The sequence below is a fragment of the Diadema setosum genome, chromosome 15, assembly GCF_964275005.1.
Source record: "Diadema setosum chromosome 15, eeDiaSeto1, whole genome shotgun sequence".
In the NCBI taxonomy this organism is placed as follows: Eukaryota; Metazoa; Echinodermata; class Echinoidea; order Diadematoida; family Diadematidae; genus Diadema; species Diadema setosum.
The window spans coordinates 441,689-445,767 of record NC_092699.1 but is presented as its reverse complement, the minus strand read 5'-3'; the positions used below and the strand labels follow the sequence as shown (position 1 = coordinate 445,767).

Genomic DNA, 4,079 nt, shown 5'->3' with positions numbered 1-4,079 from the left:
TTTTTTTGTATTAATTTGTTTGATGTTGAAATATCCAAAGAATTTTGCAATTTCAGGCTGTGCTCAAATTCTTATTCATGGCAGTTGATTTAAGATATTTACAGAGAAATATTTTCTACTTTGTTGCTTAGTTCTGGATTATAGGTTAATGGATGATGTAAATAGGTCCTAGAAAATAATTCTGACTATCTAGGAAAACACTTTTTTCCTGCCCTTGGCAAAAACAGATAACATAGCAAATTGGATATTGAAGATGAACTATTTTTTAAGGAAATCACTAAGTTTCAATGGAAGATTAATAAAGATTTAATTATCATAATAATAGTTAATGTTTAAAGATACAACATTGTCTCAATGAAAATATATGTACAACTGTGTAATCATTTACATCTCTGCCTCCCCCAGCCAAAAAAAAGGTTGATCAGGAATGATGTGCAAGTATATCCATGAGGTATGTTTGGAAAACAAATTACCATGAAAACACAAGCCTACCTGCATGGTTTTGTAGGAGATGCGAAGGGATCCATCTGTTCGTCTTGTATGTCTAGTACTGATGAGAGACAATTAATCAGATAGTATGATAAGATATAACTTTTTTGCCTATTGGTTATTTAATTCCTCGCCATCATTTTGAAGACAAGCTATTTCATCATTTCATTGAGTAACTAGAAATGTCGCTATGGCGACTGGTATGCCTCCGCCATAATACATGATTGCCCTATTGGGTCTACAGTACATTTGGACAATGTGTGATGACAGTTTCACATAATTGGCAGAATGTTAAAATGATATTTTTGTCACAAATGTGTTGAATGTTTACCTTCCTTGACCTAGGTTTAATTGGATGAATAGGAAAACATGTATTAAGGGATTTTAGGACTTTTACTTGACTTTGACCCTTTTATAAGTTTATGCATTGTGTAATTTTCAAGGTATGGAGAAAAAGTGCAATTTCTGTATGAAATATCAAATTGTTACCATTTTCGCCTGGCCCCTGACCTTTGACCCTATGACGCTTTAATTCATCAGAGAATCACTGTCACGCAGAACATGCATATGTACTAGGTATTATTTAAAAAAGAAACATTTCCCACTTCTTCCTTAATATAAAAACTATATATCAGATAAAACTGACATTGATATGAGCAATAGCTGAATAGTGTACAATTGTGTTGGAGGCAATTCTAAAACGAAAGCATGATTCAGTTTCATTAAATTAAACATTGAGTTTTCAGTTAGGTTTTAGATTTTTCTCTATTTTCAACCCTCCGTACAAAACTTTAACTTTGCACAGAAGTCAATTGGTGTATATGGGAGTGTGTAGTTGACACCCAGACAAAGTTCCTGGACAATGACTAGGATTTGAATGCTCCATTATTTGTCCATGAGGAATTCCACTTTCACAGCTAGTCTTTATTCATTCTGAAGTATGGAGGTATATGGAAGCACATGTGTGCTTACTTTTTTCATGTGCATGCATTTCACCCTTTGCTATGAATTCAGACTAACATTGCCCAGCGCAATCCATCATGAAAATTTAATAAAACATTCGTGTGCCTTGGGGCAGAGCTCTGAACAGGTGGTATCCATGTCCATTGTTCAGGGTCATTGTAAGTACATGTTCACATACACATCATTAGTTCCTGTGTAAAGTTCACGTTTTGTACAGAGGGTTAAAATTTGACCAGAATCTGGAACCTAACTTCGAGATTAATCATGGATTTCATGAACCTGATATAGGTTTTCATATTCAAATCGCCTCCAACTAAATTGTACACTTTTCAGCTATTACTCATATTAATTACAGTTTTATCAGATATATAGTTTTTGAATCAAAAGTTTTAAGATAAATTGAGCCACTTCCGAGATATGGAGGAAGAAGTAAAGTTTAGCACTTTCCCTTGATATTTGACCTTTTGACCTTGGACCTTTTTGGCCATGGTCAGTACATGCATATATACTATGTTCCATGAAGATACCTTGAACCATTTCCAAGATATGAAAAAAAAGTGAAATGTTAAAAATTTTCACTTGACCTTTTGACCTTTCACCTTATGAGCTGAAACTCTCACCAGAGAATCTTGATTAGGTAGTACATGTATACAATAAGTTTCAAGAACACATCTTCAGGCATTGCATAGATATGGGGGAAATAGTGACATTTTGATCGTTTGACCTTGACCTTTTGACCTTTGACCTTAAGCATGTGCACCCAAAATTGATAGGCACAACTTCGCCTACTCATACACCTATACATGCCAATTTTCATTAGGATACCTCAAAAGATTTTTTTTTTTTTTCAGTTACTCTGTCCACAAAATCGATTACGGACGGACGGAAGGACGGACGGACGGAAGGACGGATAACCTGAGAACATAATGCCTCCGCGTCACCACTTCGTGGTGTAGGCATAACTATTAATTGTGACCCGCTACAACAAAAGGATCCTAAAGTCGCTGACAGCAGAGCCGAGAAAATCGAGATTGAAGTCACATCATCAAAATTGGTCAAAACAATCGGATTTCTGTTTTTGGCTTGATTTTGTAGTCTAATGTTTTGTCCATCATCTGCCGAAATTTCGGAGCTAAATGATCAAAAGAAAGGCAAGAAATTATCGTTTTTCTAGGCCATGATTTTCCGACTTTCAATGTAAGAGAAACGCATCCGAAGATTTGGATTTAGATTGAGGAATCCAAGATGGCGCTGTGCGGTTAGGACGTGCCTGAGTGTTACGGAGGCATTACTTAGGAGGAAATAAAATTGCAGCTCATTTCGCCTATTACAGTTTGAAAAGTCAAAATGACATCGAGAAAAAGGATCTTAGACCAAGGAGTCGTTACAATCTCCCATTATTTCAAGGAAAAGGAGGATTCTGACCCTAAGATGGATTTTAGCGACGCTACTACGGAGAAGGCTATACGCAAGAACACAGTGACAGTGATAATGCACACGGCTTAACTGACTCTGCAGTGCACACGGTAGTGAAACCACTTCACTGAGATATGGAGGGAACCAGCCCGGGCACGTCGGCGGAATCACCTCTACGCTCCTCGCTTGAGAAAAAACGACGAGTAGACGGAGAGAAGTCAACCACAGATGAACTACTCGCGGCCCTTATCCACAAGATAGACGAAATGAACTCCAATCTCACATCCAGGTTGGACACAGCTCTTGGTAAGATTGAAACAAATGAGAAAGAAATCAGTAACTTGAAAGAGGAGCAAGAGTCGTGCCGTTTTGATATCAAACAGTTACAGGACCAAGTAAACAAGCAAGAAAAGGAGAATATGAAATTGAGAGAGCGTCTTGTTGACCTCACTGCGAGAGAGATGAGGAATACGGCTGTGTTTTACGGGTTTCCTGAAGGTGCTGAAAACGCTGGGAAGTTTGAGCAATTGATCAAAGAATTTGCCAAGTCAAATATGCAAATGGAAGGTGAAGTGAGCATTGAAAGAGCTCATCGCACAGGCCGCATCAGGCCAAAACCCGGCCCTCCTCGCCCAGTTGTGGTAGCTTTCAGTAGATACACAACCAGACAAACAGTGATCAGCAGTGCCCGCAGATATTTGAAGGAGAGGCCTTTTCAGCACAACGGAAAGGATCACCAGATATTTGTCGATGAGATGCTGCCGGTAGAAGTGCGAGAAAGCAGGAGGAAATTGCTGCCACTGAAACGAAAGCTGAAAGAGGAGGACCCAAAGCGAAAGGTGTACTTCAAATATCCGGCGCGATTGTTTTACAGGGAGAATGAGAGCGGAAAAGAAGTGGAGTACAAGCAGCACACCACAAGATACAAATGGATATTGGCAGCTTGCTTTTGCACAGTAGACAATGGTCTAACAAATACGACATATACTTCGAAAAACTCTTGACACGACTGCCATAGCTCAGCAGTCAGCACCCTGTCATGACAGCAGTATATTAACAGTTGATATCTCCGAAGACAAGATACACTATTCATGTGATTAAGTGGTAGGGAAAATCATTTGTTTTTGCCAACCTGAGGAAAAAATATCTGTGAAGATGCCCAGGGGCACTTGGATTCCTTGTGATCATGTTTTACTTGATTTCATGCAAAT

General features: G+C 38.5%; 1 pseudogene; it reads left to right on the top strand.

Annotated features, from left to right (window-relative positions):
• The first annotated feature begins 2,799 nt into the window (after window positions 1–2,799).
• On the top strand, window positions 2,800–3,872 carry LOC140239135 (uncharacterized; annotated as a pseudogene).
• The last annotated feature ends 207 nt before the right edge of the window (window positions 3,873–4,079 follow it).